This window comes from Mus musculus, chromosome 1 (genome assembly GCF_000001635.26).
Source record: "Mus musculus strain C57BL/6J chromosome 1, GRCm38.p6 C57BL/6J".
Lineage (NCBI taxonomy): Eukaryota > Metazoa > Chordata > Mammalia > Rodentia > Muridae > Mus > Mus musculus.
This window is the reverse complement of record NC_000067.6, coordinates 171539445-171553525: the sequence shown is the minus strand read 5'-3', so window position 1 is coordinate 171553525 and position 14081 is coordinate 171539445. Positions and strand designations below refer to the sequence as shown.

Below are 14081 nucleotides of genomic sequence, written 5' to 3'. Positions count from 1 at the left end.
AGCAACAGAAAAGATAGCAGCTCACTTTAAAAGGTTTGTTCTCTTGCTCTTACTCTCCTCTCCTCTCACTCTCTCCCTCTTACTCTCTCTTTCTCTCTAGCCTTTCCTCTCTCTCTCTCTCTCTCTCTCTCTCTCTCTCTCTCTCTCTCTCTCTCTCTCTCTCTCTTCTGCCTTCTCTCTTTCCCCCTGCCTTTCTATAATAAAGCTCTAAAACCATACACAGTCTCTGCTCATCAAGGCTGCGCTACTCTTGAATGCTTGGGAACCTCTCTTCCCACAGTGACTTTTAGCTCCAGGTTAAAGGAATGTAACTGTCTCATAAGGAAGGTGAAACTGAAAGAAATGAAATTTCAAAACCTGTAAGTCATATAAAGTGCTCAGAAATTGCTGGTTGTTTGTGAGCCTAGAAGCTGCCTGGGGCTAAGAAAAAAGAAAAACAAACCCGAGTATGCCCCATAGTTAAAACATTCCTGGGAACAGCTTAATCTTAAAGATAAAGAGGAATGTGAGGACATAACAGGGCTATCTAAACTGAGTCAACAACTCACAGAACTCTGACACCCTGCACGTACATGTAATTTTTCTGCTGATGTTTGAATAAGCCAATAGTGTATTGCTATGCTGAATTCCACACCCCTAAGCCCCTTAACCCATAAAAACCCCTAGCTTCCTAGCCTCGTGGCCGATATCCATTATCTCCTGTGGGGGATGCATGTCGGTCCGGAGCTCTGTCATTAAACGACCTCATGTAATTACATCAAGGCCTTTTCGTGATTCTTTGGGTGCCCGCCGAATCAGGAATTGAGTGTGGGGTTCCCCACTAGGTTCTATCAAAACAGAGTGTCTTCAAGCAATACTTGGGGCAGCAAGTAGCCTAGAGCAACTGCATCTGGGCCTGGGAGCACTAATCCTGGGAGCATCTCTGCCTGTGCCTGTGCCTGCACCTGGGAGGGAAACACAGAGTGCAGCTCACAGCATGGCTCATCTTAGAATTCTGACCTGGGAAACTTGCCACTCCTAGCTCCAGCCAAGAAGCAGCCCTGAATATTCAGAACTCATGATCCATGGATGGCACTAGCAGCATGGGGTAAAAATGAGATGAATAGCTGTATGTTAGAATCACACAAAAGTCGAATAAAAGACCTGTGTCAAATGTCAAGAAAAAATGTATCAATAAAGTACCTTGTACAGGTTAAAGACAATAAAGTAGCTGGAGAGATGGCTCTTCAGGTCAAGACTGCTGCCTCCAAGCCGAGTTACCTGAGTTTGATTCTAGGAGCCACTAAGTTGAAATCCGACCTTTACTCACAAGCCTTAGTACGCCCACACACCAAAAACGTAACTTTAAAAATAAATAAGACAAATATAAATTTGTTTTACACATTTGTACTCTTATACTTTATGGACTCAAATTTGATTTAGTAACATCATATTCTCAAGTTTCTATATTCTGAGATTGACATATTATTAATATACCAAAGCACTTTCAAAGATCCACACATATACAACACACACACACTGACTTCTGGGTACTTGATTGCCTGCTTTGTAAATTATATGGACTTTCAAAGTTCTAAGTATAATTGAACAAGTGAAGTTTTAATAATAAAGTAACTTGTATGGGCCCTTGTTCCCTTCAGCTCTTTCCACTGTGCCTCCCCAGAGCCCTAAAACACACGTACACACAACCAGAGTTCAGTATCATCGTCCCCTACAAACCATCGACTTAGATCATTGTAATGAGGGACAGTCACAGTTGACCATAAATGAAACCGACTTTACACAATGCAGCTACCTTCTGGAAGATTTAACTCTGTTTCGTGTTTTTGCTTCTCTCTCTTGTAAAATCCATAACAGAGCTGACAGATTCCCTGACTGCAAGCTGCCCAGAGCACCACCCAAGGTGTGTCTAAACGCCCACACAAGATCATAAACAATTAAGAGACTAGATCTCACTTCTTCTTCCTGTACCGCTGGGTTCCTCTTTTCTGTCCCATCATTGCTCCACTGCCACCTTTCCACTTCATTTTGATGAGCAGTTCTCCGTGTTTTCTGGCACGTCTTGTCCTTCCAGCTGCCTCTGATCATGAACCATAGCACATCTGTGAAGACCGTTACCTCCCCTTGCTCAGCTCTCCGCCAGGGCTTCCTTCCTGCCTTCCTTCCCTTCTGGGCAGAGCAACAGCACTCACAGATTTATAAATCCTGATCAGAGACTTTGGATGCCTCATGTTTACATTTGGAGACTCCTTTCCAGCCTATATAAGCCCAACGATGAGGTCTTGAGTCCTAGTCCCTTCCCTGGATCTGTAAAGCCTCATCTCTGCCTCTCATATCTATACCTTCCCCCCCCCCCACTGTCTGCACATTTGTACCTCCTGCTTTCTTGAAGGTTCAAGGTAAGGTGAGGAGATGACTCCCTTTCTCTACTCTATGATTCTAAGTGTGTGTCAACATTTCTTTAAATGCATTTAGTGTATTTTTGTTGCCAAGAGATTTTTTCAAACTTAGCTCTCTGGGTCATCAGAATTACGTGGAATTTACAGTGAATCTCTCTGATAAACCAAAGTCATTCATAGAAGAACCAGGTGACTTTTTTAGTAAAAGAGCTCATTCAAAAAAAAATATATATATATATTAGCAGCTGTTAGATGTAATCTTGGCATGAAAGAAAATAAAACTTGATTCCTGTGAGTCATGTAATTTATGTCAAATAGCCCAGGTTGAAACTGAGAACATAGCAGAACAGGCCAGGACATGCCCGGGCAGGCCCGTCGTTAAGACATTCCTGAGGCTGCTTAGCCATAAAGATAAAGAGAATGACATGGCCAGACTGGCCCGGTGCCTCCCTATCTCCCACCCTTCTGACCTAAGTTAAATGTTATCTGCATGTATAGTCTGCTGATGTTTAAATGAACCAATCATGTGAAACCTCACCAATTCCTCCCCCAGCCCCTTTTCTATAAAAACCCCTAGCTTGCAAGCCTCCTGGTCGAATCCACTGTCTCCTGCATGAGACACATTTCAACCCGGAGCCATTAAACTACCTCATGTATTTACATCAAGATGCTCTGTTTGTTCTTGATTCTTGGGTGCATGCCGAATCAGGAGTTGAGTGGGGGTTTCCCCACTAGGTTCTTTCAGGCACTCAGGAGACAAAGGCAAGTTCAAGGCCAGCCATGTCTATACAACAAGTTCTAGGTTAGCCTAAAGAGAATAACATATGTATATGCTACACACACACACACACACACACATACACATTCAGACACAGAAAGATTCAGTCTCCCTAAAGATTAGAGATATGCAAATTAAGAACATTTAATTGGCAAAAATAATGAAGTCTGATGACACCAAGTATTTGAGAGGATAGAAATTAGTTATATAATGAAAACCTATCCAAAACAAAAAAACAAAAAAACAACAACAACAAAAAAACAAGCAACCAGGGAACTGGAAAGATAGCTCAGTGAGTAAGAGCATTGACTGCTCTTCTAAGGGTCCTGAGATCAAATCCCAGCAACCACATAGTGGCTCACAACCATCTGTACTGAGATCTGACACCCTCTTCTTGTGTGTTTAAAGACAGCTACCGTGTACTTACATATAATAATAAATAAACCTTAAAAAAAATCAATGAGCATAAGCTATAACATCTTATATCCTAAAGATGTGCTAATCACAAAAGACGAAAAACAATCTTTAACACTAAGAAGTTCTACATCTCAAAACTTCAAAAGAAACTATCAATAAAATTAAAGCTATAAGGAGAACATGTTTTGACATGCATATCAAAGGATCAATAACAAGTAATATTTGTTTATAAATAATTTCTATTAATCAACAAATAAGACCATAGGAAATAACAATCTAACAAAAAAAACTTTGCATAAATAGATGAGAATTGTACATGAAAAAAAAATAGCCAATAAACCATGAGGAGCTATTCAATCTCAGAATTGAGGAGATGATTCAGTGGGCAAAGTGCTTGATGAACTGCCATGAGGGCCTCAATTTGGAACCCAGAACCCACATTTTCAAAGTCAGGTGGCCAGGTGTATCACAATGTCCTTGTAGCTCTAATGCTGGGTTGGGGGCAGATACCAGGGGCTTTCTGGCCAGCCAGCCTTCCTCTTCGTTCAATGAGGAAACCCTGTTCACTGGGCAGACTTGCCAAAATCAACCTCTGGCCTCCTCAAGCACGTGTATCAGTGAGCACATCCCACCTATCCCACACATTGGCTGACACATATGCATATACTACCCAACACACACACAAAGAGATATTCAGTCTCACTGAGAATTAGAGACATGCAAATGAAGAACATTTAATCAGCAAAAACAATGAAGTCTGAGAACATCAAATATTTGATAGGATAAGAGTTAATTGAATCAATAATATACTGGCAAGGGGAGTGTTAATTGGTGCATTTTTTTTTGGAAATAAGTTAAAACTACCTTATTCACAAATCTAATAATATTCTAATACATGAAATATTCACAAAACTAGTGGCCCACCTATTTGTCTTCTAGTTATAGATCCTATATCCAAATGAAATTTAGACACATCTGTATCTAGAATGTACCTAGAAACACACACAACAATGTTTGTAGCACATTGCTCAGAATTAAAAAAAAAAAAAGAAATAGAGGTTTTGAAAGATTGCTCAGTGGTTCAGACCACTTGTTGCTCTTGAAGAGGACCTGAGTTCAATCCCCAGAACCCACATGGTGGCTTACACTCATCAGTAACTCCAGTTCCAGAGGATCCAATGCCCTCCTCTAGCCTTCATGGGTACATAGATATATGTGCAGGTGAACACCCATACACATAGAATAAAACAAAATGAAGTTTTAAAGTGCCAGAGTCCAACCCAGGGTAACTCAGTTGGAAGAAGGATTGCCTAGAATGTAAGAGAGCCTGGGTTCAACCTTCAGCACTGGGCAATGCTGTACAATGATAGTGGGACACGTCTCTAATCCAAGTTCAAGGTCATCCTTAGCTACATAACAAGTTTGAGGACAGCCTGGGATACATGAGATCCTGTCTCAATCATAATAATAATTTACAAGTAACAACAACTACTAGAATCACCGAGCATGGTGGCATATGCCATTAATCCCAGGACCTGAGAATCACAGCACCTTAGTTTAGGGTTAACCATGCTGAGATGAAACACCAGGACCAAAAGCTATTTGAAAAACCAGCTGAAGCTGGGAAGAGAGAAGGCAGTTGGCACAGAAAAGGTTGTTAGGAGTCAGCTGAGCTGAAAGATGGGCTAAAACAATAGTTATGGTTTGGAGCTGCTAGTACTGGGGAAACTGGGAAGAGGGATGGCGTAAGCAGACTCTGGGGGAACTGAGGGAGGAAGGGTTGGGGGAAATGTTTGAAGGGGCTCGGCTGGAAACTGGGAGGAACAGATCTCTCTCTCCATTGCCCATCTTTCTTCCCCTCCTATCTAGTGTTAGGAGATTAAACTAGGGAGATAACAGGTAGAAAAAAAAAGAACCAACAAAGTAGCAAAAAACCAGCTACACATAAACGTATTATAAACAACAGAATAGCTACAAATTGAGACAAAGACAATGCCTGGGTGTCAAAGCACCAGGTGATGAGCCTAGGACACTGGGCAGGTGTAGGTTATAGTAATGACAATTCTTGGTTTTAAATTTGACTACATCAGTAATTAACCAAAACCCAAAGATGAAACAAGGACCACACATAGGGAGGATTTTGCTTAATCTGAAGTAGGAAGATCCACTTCTAATTCGGATCTTTGAGGTGGGAAGACACACCTTTAATCTGTATCTTTTGAGCAGGGAAAACATCTGGGCCATACCTTCCATGGGCAGCCTATACAGGATCATGAAAGACAGACACTCTCTTTTTCTGCCTCCTTGCTTTGCCCTCACTAGCTAGGCCATTGCATCATTCATATCAGAGCTTAGTTCTTCGCAATGTCTCCATGTACTGAAGACCATCTGAGACACCCAGCTATTGGCTATACAGGCCATTCAAGAGGCAGGGAAAGCCTTCCCAGCCCTGGACTCCCTTTGTAAACTTTGTAAACTTATACTTCATATACTTTGAAAACTTTTTAAACCCTCAATACAGAAAAGTGGTCAGAGCTCACACACACACACACACACACACACACACACACACACACACCTCCTGAGGTACTCCAGCAGCCAGGCCTCTCCCCTAGGCCTCACCTGTCATAATGATGTTCCAGCCTTGTAACGGTTAAAAAGGTCCTCAAAGGTCCTTGTAACGTTACAAAGGTCCTCAATAGGACCTTTGTAACGGTTACAAAGGTCCTCAATAGGACCCTCTCTATATTATGCTAATTTTAGGTGAAAAGTCTGAACAGGAAAACCCACCAATCCCTGAACTCCCCCAAGCTCAGAACTTGAAATCTCACCAATCTTCACCATGGAAATCTCCACCCTAGAAAGCTCTGCACCACGCCCCAAGTCCTATATAAAGGCTGCTTCTGCTCAGTTCCCTGCTGTCTGCTTCCAGGAGCAGAGGCAGCCACCCCTGGATTCATGCCTCCACACCCTGGACCTTCCCCAATAAATCTCTTTCATGAAATTTGCTGCCTGGTGTAACCGTCATCAGAAGAAGCCAAGCAACAATGAAGAGAAGAAGTGGAACAGGGCTGAGGCTCCTGAGCACCTCAGCTCAGCGCCTCAGCTCAACTAAAGATCCCCTGGGAACTGCAACCCCTCTGCTGAGGAGGCTTCCTCTCAGAGCTATGGAGTTCCTGGGCTCCTATGTCTCAGGATTCTCTTCTACTGGAACACTGCCCCACCACAGATCTGTGTGGTTCCTAGGCTTCTGACTCCCAGGACACCTTCCCATCTGACCAGGAAGGACAATGCCATCCTCATAGACTGAACAACTAGTAGATTCCTGGGCTTTCTGTTCATAGACAGCTATTGTTGGATTTGCTGGACCAAAGACTGTAAATTATTCTAATAAATCCCCTTCCGATGTAAAGAAAGATTCACTCTCTACATTCTCTTACTCTAGAGATCCCTGACTAATACAGTTACTAGTAGCATTCTAGTTCTTTTGGTTATGACATGGCTTATAAGTATGGTAGGAAGGAAAGAAGGAGGAAAGGAAGAAAGGAAGGAAGGAAGGAAGGAAGGATGGAAGAAAGAAAGAAAGAAAGAAAGAAAGAAAGAAAGAAAGAAAGAAAGAAAGAAAGAAAGAAAGAAAGAAAGAAAGAAAGAAAGAAGGAAGGAAAGAAAGGGGAAGGAAGAAAGGAAGGGAGAGAGGAAGAAAGGAAGGAAGGAAGGTAAGAAGGGAGGGAGGGAGAGAGGTTCTATCATGCATCTCTAAAATTTTTTTCAGCCATGATAAATATTACCTCACCATAAATCATCTCAGATAATCATTAATATTCAGTTCTTCTCCTAGAAGAAAACTGCTTCATTTCTTTGAAGTTAAACTGAATGGTGCAATTGCTCTAGACACAAAATATGAGCAGAGTCACTTTGAAGCTGGAGCCTTTGAGGAAGGCTAGGCGTCTATCAGCCTCTTTTCCAAACTGAGTATATTCCTAAAACATATAGCATTTGTAGTGTTACTGACCTTTCTGTCACTGTGACAGTATACCTGAGATAGTCAATTGCTAAGGAAGCAAAGTTTATTTTGGCTGCAGTTTTGATCAGTAGTGAATTGGCACTGTTGCTTAGGCCTGTGGAGAAAACATGTGGTAGTCATGGTGAACACAAAGCAAAGGGAGGAAAAGGAACCAGGACAGGCCCCCCCCCAACACCTCCTTCAAGGTACACCCTTGTGCCCTAACTTCCTCCTCCTATACTTCATTTCTGAAGGGTTCCTCCCCCTCCTGCCAATAGCACCTTAGATTAGCAACAGAGCCTTTGGGAGATGCAAAACTGTAGCAGTCATCTTAATGATATGTTTATAAGTGATAGAGAAATGTTGGACCAGCACGCCTTAAGGGTTCTTTGGAAAGTCAGTTAGTTGGATGGTGTTTTGTTGCGGTGACCACCTGAAGGAACAGTTTGTTAGCTAAAGTAAGCATGTGAAAGGACATGTGATGAAGGATTCTTTGCTAATGACAGGCATGTATTGGTCTGCCTTACCTTTTGTAATTGAGATGCATTTGTCCGGACTCTGAGGACCCAGGCTGATTGGATGCACGTGCTGAGGCAAGACCCATGCTAAGGCAAGGCATATGGGGGACAGGTGATGTTTGTAGAGTGTCAGTAGGACTCCACAGAGTGATGCAGACAGAGCTCGGCTTGCTGGTACTGCTAGCTGTGCAACAGTTGTGGTTCTCAGGTCTTCACTGAGACAGGCACAGGTGAGAACTTCTTCTGGTGATCCTCTGAAAGAAAGAAAACTAAATTCAAGACTTCAAAGCCCTAGCCAGAAGGTTTATTCAAGGTCCATGACTCATGCGGCTTGCTAGTTAGGAGGGCTTTTTGGGCCTAGAGCAAAGAACAAAGGCTGTAAAGTCATCCCAGGAACCAAATAGCCATTGAGATATGAAAGGCACACAAGGACAATACCAGACAAGCTCAGATGAGTAATGGGCCACCTGCTGATATGGTTTGGGCTTAGCCAGATGTCCTGCCGACCAAGATAAACACCCTCCCTTTAGAGTTACTATCACTTACTGCTCTTTGATGATTAAACTGCCCAATTGTGTGAAGCTGTGCCAATTCTTCCCGTACCCCCACTCTTTTCCTATATGAACCCCTAACTTTTGAGCCTCAAGGCCAACTACTGCTATCCCCTATGGGAGATATGTATCGACCCAGAGCTCCATCATTAAACTAGCTCATGTGTTTTCATCAAGACAGTCTCTCGTAATTCTTTGGGTGCTCGCCAAATCGGGAATTGAGTGGGGGTTTCCCCACTAGGTTCTTTCACCTCCTGGTCCCTGCTGCTAACTTGAGCTGAAGCTGAGGCCTGGCTCTCTCTGCTAGGTCATGTCACTGCTGTTGCTAAGCCAGCTTAACCAAACTGGACTGCTGGTGTACCCCTGAGGTGTTTGCAAGTGGATCAAACTACCACTGCCTGTTAACCCGTGAACTGAATTGCTGATTTCAAGACAACACAGATGGGTATTGCTCCAAATAACCTTTCTAAACAGGTTCCCATTCCCCATATCCTTTCTTTTCCACTACCTCTGGTGGGTGGTGGGCTACAGAGGGGTTAAAGTGTTTAAGAACCAAAAACAAAAAAAGACAATAATTAAAAAACCTGCTGAACTAAACCAGCCTGTTTATTTTAAGGATGTTCTGATATCAGAATGGAAAACAGGAAAGGTGTTACACTGGGTGAGGGGTTATACCTATATTTTCACAGGGGAAAAAAAAGCTATGGGTTCCTTCCAAATTGATAAAAATCGGACATGACAAAGGAAGACCCCCCTAAAGATCTTGGCTACAAGAACAAGATGGCAATAGACAAGAAGAAGGAGAGTAATGAAATCAACAAGATGGATGATGTATATATGGTGATATATATGTCTCTGTACACTAAGACTGGTGAGACTTAAATGTCTATATACAGCCAATAGCATGTATAGGGTAAAAACTTCTCATGGCTTGTTATACATACCATGCTTTAAGATGGCATGAATGGAAATTTATATTGTAGTTTTATTATGTAATCAATCAAACTAACCTCTGAAGAAAGACAATTGTCTTTATTTATTGATCTTTATTAACCAATCTGTGTACCCTGCATGCTCCACAATAATGTCTTTAAGCAGCTATATGTTACTTGTAAGGTTTGTAGATTGGAGAATGGAAGAGGAGATAGACATCCCTGACAAGATTAACACTCAGATGCTGAGATTCTGGGACCTTCCATTCCAGCTCCTTGTTTGACTCTACCTCAACCACATCGAAGCTGTTTCCTCTAAAGACTTGCTTTCAGGACTTTTCCAGAACAGCTAGCTCACCATCCATCCAGCCTTTCAAACTGTTATAGTCTAGAATGTCTGCTAAACCATGAACTTTCTCAGGACAGAGAGACTAAAAGGCAAATGATGCCAGCTAGTCCTGCTTTGACAAATGAATTTTCCCATTTTCCTTTGGGCCCCAGAAGGGAATTTTTTGACCCAATTCAGCTACAAATAGACAAAAGAAGATCCTTGTCCAAGTCTAATAGGTTGGGGTGAATGTTTCCAGATATTTTGTAAATTGTAGATATATTGTCACTTTAAGGGATAATTTACAAATATTGTAGCTTTGGACAGGAAGGAAACTAGATAGCTTAGTCTCAGGAATTTTTTATTTTTTCTTTCCTCTTCTCTATTTTTCCTTCTTAGGTAAAGGAAAGGGAAGTGGAGGAGAAAAGGGTGGATATAGTAATGCAGAAATTAGAGGAATAGACAAATAGAAATAGGCTATCAAATTTACCCTTAAAACATTACCTTACATTGGTATCTTACATTGGTAGAAATCTTTATAATTAATACAAATTAAAGTTATAATTTTACATTGTAATGGAATTTATAGATTGATACAGGTTTAAATATTTCATTAGTGTGAATTTCTTATATTGATACAAAATTTAAAAGTAACATTGTTACTCTTTGATAGGCATTGTGCCTATACAACCCATCTAAGAATACAAGGCTTAGACCCAATCCTTCTAACAACTGCCATTACAAACTGTTTAGGAAAATTAAGTAATACAAGTTAAGGGCCAGATAGTAAACCCGTGGTTATATTAGATTCTGATTTAATTATAATAAAGTGCTTTTAATTTATTCAACTAAAATGACTAAGAATAGTTAAGGGGTAACATTTCAGATATACTTTACGTAAATAAATCGTCTGCAAAAGTGTCAAAAGTCCACAGCATATGATATTTAAGGCCATTTCATTTTTAAAGATCATTGGACTAGAGACGTGCCTGTTCCTGACAGCAGCCTCTTCTTGGCTCAGAAACGAAATTGAGCATCAGTGTGGTTGCTCCAGTTGTGGTGAGACAGCCACTAGGTAAGAAATGCCTCAATTCATTTAAAGACAAAAATACTGTCCAAGAAAAGGATACACTATGCATAATAGTTTACTGATAGCTCTGTCAAGACAGGGTAAGCCGTCCTTCACAGCTCTGCTTTACAAAGGTCTGTCAGACAATCCTGGACCAGAAGGCTGAAGACTTATGCTCCAACATTTTGAGAAATGAGCGGGTAGTCAGCTGTCTCTACAAACTGATTAAGTTTTGGAAGCTATGTTCTGTGCTTCCTATATTTTCAGGTAATATTTAAGTCATTCTCACATTTCTGATGGTTTTGAAGTCTATTTATAGTCTCATAGACAGTTCAAATTGTTTAACATTGAGAGAGATGAGATAGATTTGAAAACATGGTTTTCAGATGGTAATACAAGCTAAAACCAGAACATAATTCAGATATAAAATTTTAAGCTCTTTAAGTTAGGATAGATGGTAGAGTGCTTCATCTAAATTGATAAATATGATCAACTGAGTGTTAAGTATATCTTATACTTTATAATTTATGTAATTGTAAGGTTATGCTCAATTTATTTATTTTTTATTTTTTATTTTTTTAAAGTTCTTCACATTTTTATTCTCTGTACACAAAGACCAGCATGATCAGTTCCACTTGGTAGACAGTCATACAATCCATTCAAGCTCGTTTAGTCCAACTTAATGAAGCCTATGTCCTTTGAGTACTGCTGGAAGCACTGGCGGCACATGTTCAGCTTGTATTTATGGATCAGACCGTGGCAGTTAGAGCAGACGCGGCAAGAGTAGGAACCTTGGCCGAACTTCCACCGTGACTCCAGTAGAGCTACTGGTGACCCATCTTGTCTTCAGATGCCTGACGAGGAAAAAGGCTATGCTTAATTTATAACTGAAAGAAAACAGCCTTTTAATTGGACAAAAAGGGGGAAATGTTGGGGGTTTCCCTTGTGCTGTTTATATTCTGATTTTAATTCTGCTTCCTCAAGAGGGGCTGCCTTGACAAGGAGTAGATCATGTACTCAGGTGATTTCATGTGAACCTTCTCCCCATTTTAACTGGTCAAATAAAGGCTAGAGCCTATGGTTGGACAATGGAAGGGAAAGGTGGGGGTGGAGTTTTAGAAAGTTGGAGAGAGCCCTGAATGAGAGAAGAAGAAAAAGGAAAGGTGTTTGCCAGGAGAGAGGAGAGGAGGTGGACATGACTACAGGCCTGGAAGGTATAGCTGGGGAATATAGCTGGATATATACATATGGCTGTGTGGGGCTAGATGATCCTGTTAATGTATATGAGCCAGTAGAGAGTCTGCCCAGCTAAGGCCTAAGCTCTGAAATATTAAAAGGTCTCTGTGTGGTTATTTGGAGGCAACAGCCACTAGGTGGTTAAGGTGGTTAAGGTGGTTAAGATGGTTAAGGTGGTTAAGCCACTTATTATTTTCCAGCCTGAATTAATATACAGAATATTATTATTCATTTTACAGTAGTATTTATGTATATTTATTTGTGTGTATTCATATGCACCTGTGGAGGTCAGGACAATTTGTAAGAGTTGGTTCTCTCCATCCACCATTTGGGCTGCAGGAATGAAACAACATCTTAACTGGCTTAGCCAACATGCTGGGCCAAGGTCATCTTCCTAATGGAAATTTGCATGCTTTCACTTCCTGCTCTTTTTCTCTCACTCCTCACTGCTCTCACTTAGGTAGAGTTTGTTGTAAATGTTTGGTGTGAATAGTGAGGTTCAAAGAGATGAAACAAAAGGAGAAATCCGTTCTTTTCTCCAGGTGATAGAATGCTTAGGTAGAAAAATCTAAACTACAGCTGAAGATCAATTATCAGACTGGATGACAGAGATACTGGATACAAAGCTAATGTGGAAATCAGTTCTTTCTAAGTAGTATCAAATCCTGGGCTTGAGCTGTCTTTAGCTTGTAGAAAGTTCTCTCCATTCTAGCAACTTGCTGCATTCTTCATAAAATCTAAGACCTGTGGATAAGCTGTATTATGCAGCATGAATCACAAATTACAGTATGCCACTGAATAAACATGAACCATCATTTAGAGACAGTGAAGTGCTAAGTCTAGTGTTACAGGAAGTATACATTTCATTTGAACACTGGTCTTAGACCCAGATGCAGTTAATATCTCTTTTGTGATAGATTATGGAACTATGTAAATATACAAAGAAAACATTGGCTTAACAAATACAGCCTCATGAAAGTTTCCTAGTAACTTCAAAGGAGCCATGTAAACACTGCAACAGCCATGCTATTGCACTGAGATAACCCTGTGCACAAGGATGAAGCAACACCTAGGAGGAAGGGATCCATTCCACTGAGGGGACATAGCAGTGATGCTCAAAAGATGCAGGAATGATACTGGGGCAGGAGAGATGGTGCAGGGAATAGCACCAGGGGGATGGTGCAGGGAATGGAGCACCAGGGAGATGGACCAGGGAATGGAGCACCAGTGGTATTGAGCAGGGGATGGAGCACCAGGGAAATGGAGCACCAGGGAGATGGAACAGTGCCATGGACCAGCCCAGTCAGCCTCTCTCAATCCTTGGGAAATCAGGGTTTCACACAGATGGGTAAAGAGTTGGCAAGAAATGACAAACAGACACAGACACAAGGGAGTGCTGAATCTGAATGTATTTTTTTTCCAAGCAAACACCAGACTTTTAATACAGAAGAAAAACAAGAAAGCCAGGTGAACACATCCCCCAAGTTACATTGACACAAAACAAAAAAGAATGCATACATTTAAAGATGGTGGGATCCAGGCTGTTTTTACAACTGAGGATAGGAACAACCCTAATTAAGATCAGCTAAACACATGACTCAGGTAAATGCTCTGATACAATGCTAGTCTATTGTTAAACCCATCACCAGGGGTTCTTTGGTAAATACCTGAGTAGGCTATTCCTCTCGGCCTAGTGAAAAAACCTGCACCAGGGGAATTCCCTTCTACTAACCATTTCATGCAACAACCTACCTATTTCCTAGGCCATTGTGTATTCCTGTGTTTGGGTATGACTTGGCTGTTGTTCTAAGTAATTACTACACAGACTAGCCCTGAGCTTTTCTAGCTCT

The 14081-nt window shown here is 41.3% G+C and overlaps 1 pseudogene; it reads right to left on the bottom strand.

Annotated features, from left to right (window-relative positions):
* Positions 1 to 11639: 11639 nt before the first annotated feature.
* Positions 11640 to 11843, bottom strand: Gm37450 (annotated as a pseudogene).
* Positions 11844 to 14081: the final 2238 nt, after the last annotated feature.